This window comes from Triticum urartu, chromosome 5 (genome assembly GCF_003073215.2).
Source record: "Triticum urartu cultivar G1812 chromosome 5, Tu2.1, whole genome shotgun sequence".
Lineage (NCBI taxonomy): Eukaryota > Viridiplantae > Streptophyta > Magnoliopsida > Poales > Poaceae > Triticum > Triticum urartu.
The window spans coordinates 568697095-568712505 of NC_053026.1; positions in this window are offsets into that span (position 1 = coordinate 568697095).

Sequence of the window (15411 nt, forward strand, 5' to 3'; positions counted from 1 at the left end):
GCAACTCCCAGCTGTCTCTCGACCATTTCAGGCGGTTGGATGAAGATCCTACGTCTCCTAACCCTTCTTCTTCCTCGTCTCTGATTCTTCCCATACAGAACACCGCACGGGCCGCCAGCCGGACCACCGGCCCCCACCGCCTGTGTTCCTCCGGCACCCCCCCCCCCCCCCCCCCCCCCCCCCCCACCCGCGTCGAGTTTTCTTCATTCGGCAAGGCCCCACAACCACCCGAGCCCCTTCGATCGCACCGGCGAACTCCGACGAGCTCTGAAAAATCGACTGACCCAATTTTGAAATTTAGCCTACTGTGATTTAACTAGTGTGGAATATAAAAGGGGAAAACCATAAGCATTGGGAGTATAGTGTTGAGCGTGCCATGGCCGATCTGAAGGTGCAAACCGGACAAAGGCAACTTCGCAACCAAGACAAGAAATCAGAGTAAAGCAGTGACGATATATTTTCTTGCTACGATAAATAAGTTGAGCAGATACAGAAGAGTACCGCCTCTGGTGCGGCGCCCTGTACGCATCTGCTGAGAATTTGATGGTGCTGCGATAGCGATGGCTGTCGGCGGCGTGGAAGCAGATCTAGGAGGGTAGACGGTGGCGGCAGGGCGCGGTGGACAAGACAGTCGTAGGAGCGGTGCCGGCAAGGTGGACGACGGCGGGGATGAAGCAAGAGGACGGGATGCAAGGATCCCGGTCCGAAGCCGTGGATGAGAGAGGTCGATCTCTTGTAATGGACGGTGGCGTCGGGGTATCAGCTCCAACATGGTGGAGGAGGACGGCGGTGGATGGGGTGGCGGACGGCGGCGGACGGAGGAGGGTGGGGTGGAGAGGGTGTTTTGGTGCCCACGGAGTACGAATGGGGAAAAGGGAGGTAGAGAGGAAGGGGGAGCCATGTATTCAGGACACGCTTGTCTCAAATGCGAGGAAATTTACAAACTTAGCCCCCGTTTCAAATTTCTACTACATCACAGCAACATTAGTCGGTTGGGGATAGGACGGTAATCTCACATACACCGAATATTTGCCGACGAGAGTTTGTTTTTAGCGCCTACCGTGTATGAATATGAATCGGGGAGGGAGTCGATTTCGGCTGAGGACACACTGTGTTTTGGCGCCCACCGTGTATGAATCCGGGTGAGAGGCGGTTACGTCACGTTTGGGTGAAATTACAAACCTACCCCTATCGAAACCTATAGAAATCCAGCAGATAGGCTTTGCGTGGCAGGGATAGGTTGCTAAATGTTAGTAAACTCGAAATAAAAGGCTGCGGAGTAAACGGAGACTAGCTAAAGGTGAGCTGGCAATATGTGTTGGAAGTTTTTCCAAGCTTGATGTGATCAAGCATCACACGGTCCCTCTACCATTGAGATTGGTGTTTGAGTTGAGCATAGACATGATTGGATTATGTCTATCGCAATACGGTTATTCATTTAAGGAGAATAATGGTTACTCTGTTTATTTGAATAATACCTTCAATGGTCTTGCACCTAAAATGAATGGTTTATTGAATCTCGATCGTAGTGATACACATGTTCATGCCAAAAGATATAAGATAGTAATGATAGTACCACCTACTTGTGGCACTGCCACGTAAGTCATATTGGTATAAAATGCATGAAGAAGCTCCATGTTGATGGATCTTTGGGCTCACTCATTTTGAAAAGTTTGAGACATGCGAACCATGTCTATTGGTGTATATGCATGAAGAAACTCCATGCAAATGGACCGTTTGGACTTACTTGATTTTGAATCACTTGAGTCATGCAAATCATACCACATGGGCAAGATGACTGAAAGCCTTGTTTTCAGTAAAATGGAACTAGAAAGCAACTTGTTGGAAGTAATACATTTTGATGTGTGCAGTCCAATGAGTGCTGAGGCGTGTAGTGGATATCGTTATGTTCTTACTTCACAGATGATTTGAGTAGATGTTGAGTACATTTACTTGATGAATCACGAGTCTGAATTATTGAAAGGTTCAAGTAATTTCAGGGTGAAGGTGAGAGATCGTCGTGACAAGAGGATAAAATATCTATGATATGATCATAGAGATGAATATCTGAATTACGAGTTTGGCACAGTATTAAGACATTGTGGAAATTGTTTCACAACTAATACAGCCTGGAACACCATAGTGTGATGGTGTGTCCGAACATCATAACTGCACCCTATTGGATATGATGCATACCATGATGTCTCTTATCGAATTACCATGATAGTTTATGGGTTAGGCATTAGAGACAACCACATTCACTTCAAATAGGGCACCACGTAATTCCGATGAGATGACACCGTATAAACTATGGTTTAGAGAAACCTAAGCTATCATTTCTTAAAAGTTTGGGGATGCGACGCTTATGTGAAAAAGTTTCAGGCTGATAAGCTCGAACCCAAAGCGGATAAATGCATCTTCATAGGACACCCAAAACAGTTGGGTATACCTCCTGTCTCAGATTCGAAAGCAATAAGGGATTGTTTCTAGAATCGGGTCCTTTCTCGAGGAAAAGTTTCTCTCGAAAGAATTGAGTGGGAGGATGGTGGAGACTTGATGAGGTTATTGAACCGTCTCTTCAACTAGTGTGTGGCAGGGCACAAGGAGTTGTTCCTGTGGCACCTACACCAATTGAAGTGGAAGCTTATGATAGTGATCATGAAACTTCAGATCAAGTCACTACCAAACTTCGTGGGATGACAAGGATGCGTACTACTTCAGAATGGTACGTAATCCTGTCATGGAAGTCATGTTGCTAGACAAGAATGAACCTACGAGCTATGGAGAAGCGATGGTGGGCCTGGATTCCAAAATGGCTCGAGGCCATATAATCCGAGAGAGGATCCATATATGAAAACAAAGTGTAGACTTTGGAAGAACTACTTGATGGTCGTAAGGCTGTTAGGTACATATGGATTTTAAAAGGAAGACGGACAATGATGGTAAGTATCACCATTAAGAAAGCTCGACTTGTCGTTAAGATGTTTTTTTCGACAAGTTCAAGGAGTTGACTATGATGAGACTTTCTCACTCGTAGCGATGCTAAGAGTCTGTTGGAATTATATTAGCGATTACTGCATTATTTATGAAATCTTGCAGATAGGATGTCAAAACATTGTTTCCTCGACGATTTTCTTGAGGAAAGGTTGTATGTGATACAACCGGAAGGTTTTGTCAATCCTGAAAGATGCCGATAAGTATGCAAAGCTCCAGCAATGCTTCTAAGGACCGGAGTATGCATCTCGGAGTTGGAATGTATGCTTTGATGAGATGATCAAAGATTTTGGGTGTATACAAAGTTTATGAGAAACTTGTATTTCCAAAGAAGTGAGTGGGAGCACTATAGAATTTCTGATGAATATATGTTGTTGACATATTGTTGATCAGAAATGACGTAGAATTTCTGGAAAGCATATAGGGTTATTAGAAAAGTGTTTTTCAATGGAAAGCCTGGATTAAGCTACTTGAACATTGAGCATCAAGATCTATAAGGATAGATCAAAACGCTTAATGGTACTTTCAAATGAGCACATACCTTGACATGATCTTGAAGGTGTTCAAGATGGATCAGTCAAAGAAGGAGTTCTTGCCTGAGTTGTAAGGTATGAATTTAAGACTTAAAGCTCGACCACGGCAGAAGAAAGAGGAAGGACGAAGGTCGTCCCCTATGCTTTTTTCATAGGCTCTATACGGTATGCCATGCTGAGTACCGCACCTGATGTGTGCCTTGCCACATATCTGGCAAGAGGGTACAAAGGTGATCTAGGAGTAGATCACCAGATAGCGGTCAAAATTATCCTTAGAGGAATAAGGATATGTTTCTCGGTTATGGAGGTGATAAAGAGTTCGACGTAAAGAGTTACATCGATGCAAGCTTAACACCTATCCGGATAGCTCTGAGTAGAGATACCGGATACGTATAATGGAGCAACAATTTAGAATAGCTCCAAGTAGAACAGTTATTTGAAATGGCTCCAAATATAGCGTAGAGATTTGCGAAGTACATACGGATCTGAATGTTGCAGATCCGTTGACTAAAACCTCTCTCACAAGCATAACATGATCAAACCTAGAACTCATTGAGTGTTAATCACATAGTGATGTGAACTAGATTATTGACTCTAGTAAACTCTTTGGATGTTGGTCACATGGCAATGTGACATGTGAGTGTTAATCACATGGCGATGTGAACTAGATTATTGACTCTAGTGCAAGTGGGAGAGTGTTGGAAATATGCCCTAGAGGTAATAATAATTGGTTAGTATTATATTTCCTTGTTCATGATAATCGTTTATTATCCATGCTAGAATTGTATTGATAGGAAACTCAGATACATGTGTGGATACATAGACAACACCATGTCCCTAGTAAGCCTCTAGTTGACTAGCTCGTTGATCAATAGATGGTTACGGTTTCCTGACCATGGACGTTGGATGTCGTTGATAACAGGATCACATCATTAGGAGAATGATGTGATGGACAAGACCCAATCCTAAGCCTAGCACAAGATCATGTAGTTCGTATGCTAAAGCTTTTCTAATGTCAAGTATCATTTCCTTAGACCATGAGATTGTGCAACTCCCGGATACCGTAGGGGTGCTTTGGGTGTGCCAAACGTCACAACGTAACTGGGTGGCTATAAAGGTACACTACAGGTATCTCCGAAAGTGTCTGTTGGGTTGGCATGAATCGAGACTGGGATTTGTCACTCCGTGTAAACGGAGAGGTATCTCTGGGCCCACTCGGTAGGACATCATCATAATGTGCACAATGTGATCAAGGAGTTGATCACATGATGATGTGTTACGGAAAGAGTAAAACAGACTTGCCGGTAACGAGACTGAACAAGGTATCGGGATACCGACGATCGAATCTCGGGCAAGTATCGTACCGCTAGACAAAGGGAATTGTATACGGGATTGATTAAGTCCTTGACATCGTGGTTCATCCGATGAGATCATCGCGGAGCATGTGGGAGCCAACATGGGTATCCAGATCCCGTTGTTGGTTATTGACCAGAGAGTTGTCTCGGCCATGTCTAGATGACTTCCGAACCCGTAGGGTCTACACACTTACGGTTCGATGACGCTAGGGTTATAGGGAAAGTATGTACGCGGTTACCGAATGTTGTTCGGAGTCCCGGATGAGATCCCGGACGTCATGAGGAGTTCCAGAATGGTCCGGGGGTAAAGATTGATATATATGAAGTATGGTTTTGGCCATCGGAAGTGTTCCGGACATCACCGGTAGTGTACCGGGACCACCGGAGGGGTCCGGGGGTCCACCAAGTGGGGCCACCAGCCCCGGAGGGCTGCATGGGCCAAGTGTGGGAGGGGACCAGCCCCATGTGGGCTGGTGCGCCCCCCACCAAGGCCCAAGGCGCCTCCAAGAGGGGAAGGGGGCAAACCCTAGGGCAAATGGGCCCTAAGGCCCACCCCAGGTGCGCCTCCCCCTCTCCCCCTTGTGGCCGCCACCCAGATGGGATCTGGGGGCTGCCGCCACCCCTAGGGAGGGAACCCTAGGTGGGGGCGCAGCTCCTCCCCTTCCCCTATATATACTTGAGGTTTGGGCTGCCCAAGACACACGATTCAATCTCCTTCTTGGCGCAGCCCTACCCCTCTCCCTCCTCATCTCTTGCGGTGCTTGGCGAAGCCCTGCTGGAGTACCGCGCTCCTCCACCACCACCACGCCGTCGTGCTGCTGCTGGATGGAGTCTTCCCCAACCTCTCCTTCTCCCCTTGCTGGATCAAGGCGTAGGAGACATCACTGGGCTGTACGTGTGTTGAACACGGAGGTGCCGTCCGTTCGGCACTAGGATCATCGGTGATTTGAATCACGACGAGTACGACTCCATCAACCCCGTTCACTTGAACGCTTTCGCTTAGCGATCTACAAGGGTATGTAGATGCACTCTCCTTCCCCTCGTTGCTAGATTACTCCATAGATTGATCTTGGTGATGCGTAGAAAATTTTGAATTTCTGCTACGTTCCCCAACAGGATCTGCCACGGGAAGAGCGAGAGAAAATTGTGTTTTTAATGGTCCCAAGAAGAACTAACTCAAATAAGCACCTCTTGGGTGGGTTAGTTGAATCTAACCCAAACTAACCCTCCTGTTTGGATATTTTTGGGTTAGCTGAGTCCAAACTAACCCAAACTAACTCTAACCCATATCCAAATAGGGCCACGATCTTTGAGCACAGTTCGTAGTCGTTCCACGCTCGGGCATTGAAGTTTGTAACTATTTTATATTAGAATATACTACTCCTCCGGTGCTAGTAGTAGAGTAGAGTCCTACTCTACTACTCTACTCAAGAAAGTTAGGGCATAGCACTGTAAGGAGTACCAGTACTGTGATCACTCAAGCAAGTTGTCTGGCATCGACATGACCCTACGCTGCTGGTATGTGTCTCGTAAGTCAAGCGACGTGATGTAGTCATCATCACCTGTCCACTTTCCATAGCACATATTCGCCTCTCCATCTTTGTCCGCACATAATCTCGTCCAATCTTCCATCCCCGCTAACGCGCCTCCCCCCTCGTCCGAAACCCAAGCACTAACAATGGCAGAAGCGAGCAGCGTCCGCCGAAAGAGTGGCTGGAATTCGCTCCCCACAGAGGTAATCAAGCTCATTGTTTCGCATGTGGACAATCTCAGTACCATGCAAGGATCATGATGGCAGCGCGGTTTCGTTCATCAGGCAAAACTTGTGTGTACACAGCGTACCATGCGTCTCTGCATGCACCATACCCTGATATGTGCCGCCACGCTCTGCAGCCCAAAGTAGAAGAGAGGGTCGCAAGTATCAGACTTCGACCTGCTGGCTGGAGTTTCCCCCGTCAGGCACCCATCTGGTTCAAGCCATCAGCCAATCTCCACAGCTTAATAAATAGTAACGTCTAACTGAGCCAGTTAGTTAGATGCGTACACTTGGTGTAGTAGGATCTTTATTTAGTTTGATGCATACACTGTTCTTTTTTGGTAGCCTTTTTGTAATGATGGCTGATGTTTGGTTTGGAAGAGAGAGCTGCGTCTTCACTCTTCTGGCCTGCTTACTGCTTCTGTTGCACCCCCAGCCCTGGTTGCTGTTGCTGTTGTTTTCAATGTACAATCAGTAGTATATTTTGTCTGTTGGTTGAATAAATGTGTTGTTAGAACGACAAACACAATGTTTTGGAAGTCGTTGCATGGTTCGATCCTTTAGTGCCCCGTACCGTACGTAGCGCATACTATTTTTTGTACGGAACACATTTTCCACTTGTTGATAACATGCAGCCCACTGATGAAGGCCCAATAGAGAAGCCCATAATTAACTGGAAGGGAGGCTCTCACATGAATCCGGCCCAGGTACATGCTCATGGTCCCCTAAACATAAATAAGTAAATAAATAAATAAAGCTAAATGTTCATTCACCAGTTCTTTGGGAAAATAGGTAGCCGAGTATTTCTTTTTGAATAATACCCAAGCTAGGCCTATTTGTTTTCTTTGAATTACTGGGCTACAAATCTTTCAAGACGAGGAGGGATGCATTTCGGCCTGGCTTAAGAGTATGGTCAATGTCTGTTAAAAGTAATACCAAAAGGGGTTGAAAATTCCAAAAAAATTATAGCAAATGGGATATAAGTTTCTTTTTTTGTTTTTGTTCTTCACTAATATCTTATACGTATTTCATTGGATTTAACATGACATAGTACTAATTTATTTTTAAATTTGTTTTAGTATGGCTATTAATTTTTGGATTAAGAATATTTTGTTCCAGCAAAAATTTACGAATTTTCAAAATTTCCCACATATTTAGTTAATTTTTTGACCCTGGTACTGACCAGAAAATGGCCAGCAATTCTAAAAATGGAAAACGGGCTACAATAAATTCCATATGAATTAGAAAATGAGTAAAAATTATAAAAATAATAGCAAATGGGCTGTACACGCCACGGATTTCGAGGCTGACTTGTTTACGCAAGGCTTTGTCAGTGAACACACGATTCTAGTAGAAGTGACTGTTGGATGTCCATCCAACGGCCGACGTGTTTCTTCAATCTCTGATCTTTCTGCTCCAGCCGCCTAAACTAGCGCCGGCGGGACTGCCTGCTCCCTCCTCTTCTGGCCCGATGTGATGTCACGCAGGCTTCCCCGGCGCACCCTACTCCCTCCGCTGGCCTGGCCGCACGCAATCAACTGCCTCCTTATTATGCGAAAATAATATTCCTCCCACTGACATCTGGGGCGCACAGGTTGGGAGGCTGACCTGTGGGCCTACTAAGTTGACGCGTACGCAGGGCTTGTCAACTTAGTCAACAAACGATTCTAGCAGCAGTAACCGTTGGATTTGAATCGAACGGTCATGCTGCTTCTTCAATCGCTGCTCTTCTTGCACCAGCCGCCCAAACCAACGCCGGGGAGACCGCCTGCTCCTGCCTCCAGTGGCCGGCTGTGCTGCTGTTGAGACCTCATCGCCCCCTACTACTCCCATCGCTAGCCAGGCCCTGCGGCGATCGCAGCCTCACACAGCAGCCGAACCAGTGAACACTCGTACTCCTCTCCGTGTGGGCATCCACTCCCGCGTCTTCCTCCGCTCCGCGTCGTCCCCTTCCTAGGCCTCTCCGTCGTCCACCGTCTTGGTGCTCTCGGCGCGGCGTGGTCAACTTTGTCAACGACATTCCATCGGAAGAGTACTGTACGTGGAGAGGCTGACAGCTGGGTCCATGGCCACAGCCCAGTTTTTTTGATTTGCCAAGTAAGTCACTTTGTCAGGCCTGTTAGGCTGCAAATCTTTCAAAACGAGGAGAGCTTTCATTCGGCTGGCCGAGAAAATGGCCCATCAGTAATGAGAAATAGGTTGTACATTTTTAAAACACATCAAACCGGCAATTAGTTTCAAATATCTTTTTTTTCATTTCGAGATTTTAAATTACATTAATTTTTATGCGTGGAGAATTTGTTGGATTTTATATTGATATACATTTATTTTTAAAATCAGTTTGAATGTGAGTCAAAATTTCGGGATTAAAAACAGTTCGGACCGCACCGAAATATGCAAAATTTCGTATAATTTTTTAACCGTGACCACAATATGGACTGTAATGCTAACAAAAAGAATATGGGCTCCAAAAAAACATTAATAATTAGCAAATGGGTTGTAAATTATTAAAAATAATGGCAGATGGGTTGTATGCTATTTTCCACAGATTTGAGGCTTTCCTAAAAAAGGTTGACGCACAAGCAGTGACTGTTGGATGGCCATCCAACGGCCGTCGTGTTTCTTCAATCTCTGCTCTTCCTGCTCCAGCTGCTCAAACAAGCACCGGCGGGACTGCCTGCTCCCTCCTCTCCGCGGCCGGCTCTGCTACCGCGCAGGCCTCATCGCCCCACCGTACTCCCATCGCTGGCCTAGTCATCCCTCTACTCACCCACACTTGTTGTTATTCTCCGGCGACGGCAGACGAACCAGTAAACCCTCGTACAGTCGTACTCCCCTCCGCGTGGGAAACAACTACCGAGTCTTCCCTGCCTCCGTGTCGTTCCCTTCCTAGGCCTCGCCGTCATCCACCGCCCTGGTGCTCTCGGCGCGGCCTGGCCAACGTGGTCAACGACCGACATGCATATGAAGTGGACTGTACGTGGAGAGGCCGACTGCTGGGTCCACGGCCGCACGCAAGGAAATGCCTCCTTATTACGCGCAAAATAATGATTCCTCCACCTGACATCAGGGGCCCACCGATAGGGCCTCTATATTTCATGAAAAAAACGTTACCGTCGCTGACAGCTTGGACCCATCAGCTATATCTTTGCACGCAAGGAAGTGCCTCCTTATTACGCACAAAAAATGAATACTTCCCCTGTTAGCTGGGACCCAGTATAGTGGCAGGCTGACTTGTGGGCCTACTAAGTTGACGGGGATGGAGGGATTTGTCAACTTAGTCAATATGCATGATTCTAGTTCTAGTGACCGTACGATGTCCATCCAACGGCTGTAGTGCTTCTTCAACCTCTGGTCTCCTTGCTCCAGCCGCCCAAACCCGCGCCGGTCGTGCCTCGTGCTCCTACCTCCCATGGCCGGCTGCGATGCGGCGGAGGCCTCACCGCCCCCTACTCCTCCCACCGCTGGACAGGCCATCCCTCTACTCACCCACACCCCCTGTTATTCTGCAGCGACGGCAGCCTCACACCGCAGCGAACAAGTGAACCCTCGTACTCCTCTACGCGTGGGCATCCACTGCCGCGTCTTCCCCCCCTCCGCGTCGTCCCCTTCCTAGGCCTCGCCGTCGTCCACCACCCTGGTGCTCTCGGCGCGGCGTGGTCAACGTGGTCAAGGAACGGCTTCCATCGAACATGGACTGTACGTGGAGAGGCTGACAGATGGGTCCACGGCCGCAGCAAGGAAGTGCCTCCTTATTACGTGCAAAATAATTATTCCTCCACCTGACAGCGGGGACCCACCGGACGGGCCACCGCATTTCGCGAAAAAACGTTTGCCCTGACTGCTGGGACCCACCAGCTACATCTTCGCACGCAAGGAAGTGCGCCCGGGCAAAAAAAACGATTCGCCCCCTGACCGTTGGGACCCACCAGCTACATCTTCGCAGGCAAGGAAGTGCCTGACAGTCGGGACCCACCTGGTCAAAGCGTATGTAGCGTTGTCATTCTGGTCGCGAACGTGTACATACATATATACTGGTGGATGTAGAGGCGCGCACGTGTCGTAGTAGAGGCGCGTACGTGTCGTAGTAGAGGCGCGCACGTAGTATGTGCACGTACGTACAGCGGCCAGGATACAAGAAAGAAAATACGGCCACGTATGTGTACATACGGACGGGGTCTCGAACGCCTACTCGCGCATACGTACGGCCAGGGCTCGTGTACATGGCTGGGTCGAAATGGAGAAACAGCATCGTCGTCGTGTTCATGGGGAGGCAACGAAATACGTCGTGTTCATCGGGAGGCAACGGAACGCGTGGGAGCCAACCGGCTGGGTCAGAACGGAATGCGTGGTCGTGTTCATCGAGAGGGCTTGGACTGAACAGGCGACGGAAACGAGGCCTGAACGGGGTCCTGTTGATCGGGAGGGGTCTGGCGTACCGCAAAATGGAGGAAACGGACCTCCTATGGTCGAAACGGGGGTCCTGTTGATCGGGAGGGTGTGGCGTACCACAAAACGGACGAAACGGACCTCCTACAGTCGAAACGGGGGTCCTGTTGATCGGGAGGGGTGTGCCGTACCGCAAAACGGACAAAACGGACCTCCTACAGTCGAAACGGGGGTCCTGTTGATCGGGAGGGGTGTGCCGTACCGCAAAACAGACGAAACGGACTTCCTACGGTCGAAACGGGGGTCCTGTTCATCAGAAGGGGTGTGGCATACCGCAAAACGGAACTCCACAGGATACTGTTCATCTCCACCGTCGACCTCCTCCAGCCTCCACGGGATACCGTCGACCTCCTCCAGCCTCCACGGGCTCCTGTTCATCCAGCCTCCACCGCACGCTACTCCACCGGCTACTGTTCAACCATCCCTCCACCATCTACTATTCATCCAGCCCTCCACACCACGGGGTCCTGTTCTACCACCCCTCCACGGGCACCCCACCACCGTCTACTGTTCATCCAGCCCTCCACCACACCACGGGGTCCTGTTCATCCAGAGGCAATGCCACCGCTCACTGTTCATCCAACCCCCCTGACAACGCTCACTGTTCATCCCAGAGGCAGCATCGATCGACTTCAGTTAGCAGTAGTAGCGAAGGAATCGCTCGATCGGGTTCAGTTAACATCCATCGATCGATCGCTCAGGTTCAGTAACGCGTAGCCTACAGTGCAATCGCTCGGGTTCAGTTAGAGCCCAACGCCTCGCTCGGGTTCAGTTAGAGCCAACGCTTCGCACACACGCGCGTACGTGTACGAGAGAAACGCGCATCGCTCGGCCCCGACCTCCCACCGTAACCGGGAACTCCCTGAAATTTTCCTCCCCCTCGCTTCTACCACGGTTTTTTCCGTCATGGACGGCCCAAAGAATGTTATGCAGCTGCGTCTCCGGCCCACCCAGGACGAAAAGCCCATTTTCTGTCATGATTTTTTGTCATAGAAGTAGGAGCCCACCACATCTATGATGATACCGGGTTTTGTCACAATTATCGTCATAGAAGTGTCATATGTATGACAGAAAAAAATTCGTTCGTCCCAAAATGTCACGGATGTGTCTTTTTTTTGTAGTGTGTCTCAGCACGAAGAACTTTCGCAACGGTGCATACTCAGGGAGAACACTTATACTTTGATAATTTAGTGAGGGATCATCTAATAATGCTACCGTCAATCAAAGCAAGATAAGATGCATAAAAGATAAACATCACATGCAATCAATATAAGTGATATGATATGACCATCATCATCTTGTGCTTGTGATCTCCATCTTCGAAGCACCGTCATGATCACCATCGTCACCGGCGCGACACCTTGATCTCCATCGTAGCATCGTTGTCGTCTCGCCAATCTTATGCTTCTACTACTATCGCTACCGCTTAGTGATAAAGTAAAGCACTACAGGGCGATTACATTGCATACAATAAAGCGACAACCATATGGCTCCTGCCAGTTGCTGATAACTCGGTTATTAAACATGATCATCTCATACAATAAAATTTAGCATCATGTCTTGACCATATCACATCACAGCATGCCCTGCAAAAACAAGTTAGACGTCCTCTACTTTGTTGTTGCAAATTTTACATGGCTGCTACGGGCTTAGCAAGAACCGTTCTTACCTACGCATCAAAACCACAACGATAGTTTGTCAAGTTGGTGTTGTTTTAACCTTCGCAAGGACCGGGCGTAGCCACACTCGGTTCAACTAAAGTTGGAGAAACTGACACCCGCCAGCCACCTATGTGCAAAGCACATCGGTAGAACCAGTCTCGCGTAAGCGTACGTGTAATGTCGGTCCGGGCCGCTTCATCCAACAATACCGCCGAACCAAAGTATGACATGCTGGTAAGCAGTATGACTTATATTGCCCACAACTCACTTGTGTTCTACTCGTGTATATGACATCTACGTATAAAACCTGGCTCGGATGCCACTGTTGGGGAACGTAGTGATTTTAAAAAATTTCCTACGCACACGCAAGATCATGATGATGCATAGCAACGAGAGGAGAGAGTGTTGTCCATGTACCCTTGTAGACCGAAAGCGGAAGCGTTAGCACAACGCGGTTGATGTAGTCGTACGTCTTCACGATCCGACCGATCAAATACCGAACGCACAGCACATCCGAGTTCAGCACACATTCAGCCCGATGACGTCCCTCGAACTCCGATCCAGCCGAGTGTTGAGGGAGAGTTTCGTCAGCACGACGGCGTGGTGACGATGATGATGTTCTACCGACGCAGGGCTTCGCCTAAGCACCACTACAGTATTATCGAGGTGGACTATGGTGGAGGAGGGCACCGCACACGGCTAAAAAAAATCAAACGATCAATTGTTGTGTCTCTAGGGTGCCCCTGCCCAGGTATATAAAGGAGCAAGGGGGAGGTGCGGCGGGCCTAGAGGGGGCGCGCCAGGAGGAGTCCTACTCCTACCGGGAGTAGGACCCCCTCCCTTTTCCTTGTTGGACTAGGAGTGGAGGGGAAAAGAGGAGGGAGAGAGGAAGGAAGGGGGGGGCGCCGCCCCCCTCTCCTTGTCCTATTCGGACTAGGGGGGAGGGGCGGGCGGCCCTGCCCTGGCCGCCTCTCCTCTTCTCCACAAGGCCCACTATGGCCCATTAAGCTCCCGGGGGGTTCCGGTAACCTCCCAGTACTCCGGTAAAATCCTGATTTCACCCGAAACACTTCCGATATCCAAACATAGGCTTCCAATATATCAATCTTCATGTCTCGACCATTTTGAGACTCCTCGTCATGTCCGTGATCACATCCGGGACTCCGAACAACCTTCGGTACATCAAAACATATAAACTCATAATATAACTGTCATCGAAACGTTAAGCGTGCGGACCCTACGGGTTCGAGAACTATGTAGACATGACCGAGACACGTCTCCGATCAATAACCAATAGCGGAACCTGGATGCTCATATTGGCTCCCACATATTCTACGAAGGTCTTTATCGGTCAGACCGCATAACACCATACGTTGTTCCCTTTGTCATCGGTATGTTACTTGCCCGAGATTCGATCGTCGGTATCTCAATACCTAATTCAATCTCGTTACCGGCAAGTCTCTTTACTCGTTCCGTAATACATCATCCCGCAACTAACTCATTAGTTGCAATTCTTGCAAGGCTTAAGTGATGTGCATTACCGAGAGGGCCCAGAGATACCTCTCCGACAGTCGGAGTGACAAATCCTAATCTCGAAATACGCCAACCCAACAAGTACCCTCGGAGACACCTGTAGAGCACCTTTATAATCACCCAGTTACTTGTGACATTTGGTAGCACACAAAGTGTTCCTCCGGTAAACGGGAGTTGCACAATCTCATAGTCATAGGAACATGTATAAGTCATGAAGAAAGCAATAGCAACATACTAAACGATCGAGTGCTAAGCTAACGGAATGGGTCAAGTCAATCACATCATTCTCCTAATGATGTGATCCCGTTAATCAAATGACAACCCATGTCAATGGCTAGGAAACTTAACCATATTTGATCAATGAGCTAGTCAAGTAGAGGCATACTAGTGACACTCTGTTTGTCTATGTATTCACACATGTATTATGTTTCCGGTTAATACAATTCTAGCATGAATAATAAATATTTATCATGATATAAGGAAATAAATAATAACTTTATTATTGCCTCTAGGGCATATTTCCTTCAGTTGTTTAGGTTAGTTTTTTTCCTGATAGGGGCGACATTATGTGGTGGCGATGCTTCATCTTCGAGCCGCTCTTTCGTGCTTTGATCCTCCTTGTGTTGGTCCATTAGGACGAGAGCATTGGCGTAGATTAGTACCCTTTTTTTTGAACGGTGAGGTTAAGGTTTCTTGCCTATGTGCACGGCGGCGAGATTTGGTGCCAGGCACTTCAAAACGATTCAATGGTTCAATGGCAATAACTGCGGCTCTGACTTGCTGATTTTTAGTGGCACGTGCGTGAAGTCTTGCCGGTTCTCATAGACAAGATCAATCCGACTCCGGTAGCGGAGCGACGACATCGGCACACGGTGGCTCATTCGCGGCGATAGTGGTTGTCCTTTGGTGCACTGTACACGATGTATTTTTTTTAAACAAATGATTTTTCCAACATGTATTTAAAAAAAAATTACACTATATATCTACAAAATGTACACTGTGCATTTTAATAATATCCAACATGTATTTAAAAAATTTTGAACGGGTACCTTGAAATGTTTGATTTGATTGACAAAAAACATTCATTTTTATTAAAATCAAATCGATATATATATATATTCAAAAATGAA